The sequence below is a fragment of the Eimeria mitis genome, genomic scaffold, assembly GCF_000499745.2.
Source record: "Eimeria mitis Houghton genomic scaffold, Emh_scaff535, whole genome shotgun sequence".
NCBI lineage: Eukaryota > Apicomplexa > Conoidasida > Eucoccidiorida > Eimeriidae > Eimeria > Eimeria mitis.
Window position 1 is genome coordinate 2,925 of NW_013573627.1, and position 509 is coordinate 3,433.

A 509-nucleotide genomic window follows, 5' to 3' on the forward strand; every position below is an offset into this window, starting at 1 on the left:
CTGTATATAGAGACAAGCTATGCTGATACAGGGTGCTTGAGGGTGTTTGCAGTTCGCTGTTTATTTTAATTAAATTAATTATAAAACAAAAAAAAGAAAAAGAAAATATAAATATACACCTGGAGCTGCCTATACACCCGGAGCTGCCTATACACCTGAAGCTGCCTATACACCTAAATGCCAGTTCTTGCTTATCCTGGTTTCGGTTGATTTGTTTCTCTTCTTTTTGCATCTATAAACCCTAAACCCTAAACCCTAAACCCTAAACCCTTAACCTTAAAGCAAAACAATACAAAAGAAATTCAACTCCTCTAGTAAAACCCTAAACCCTAAACCCTAAACCCTAAACCCTAAACCCTAGATATTGATCCTATAAAATACATCCTGATTACAAAAGCAGCAGTATTAAGGGTCGCGAACAACAGTATATAAACACGCAGCTGCTGCTGGTAGCTTGGGGGCCAGCACCTCCTCCCAAGGCTCCAGGCTAGCTGCAGCAGAAGCACAAA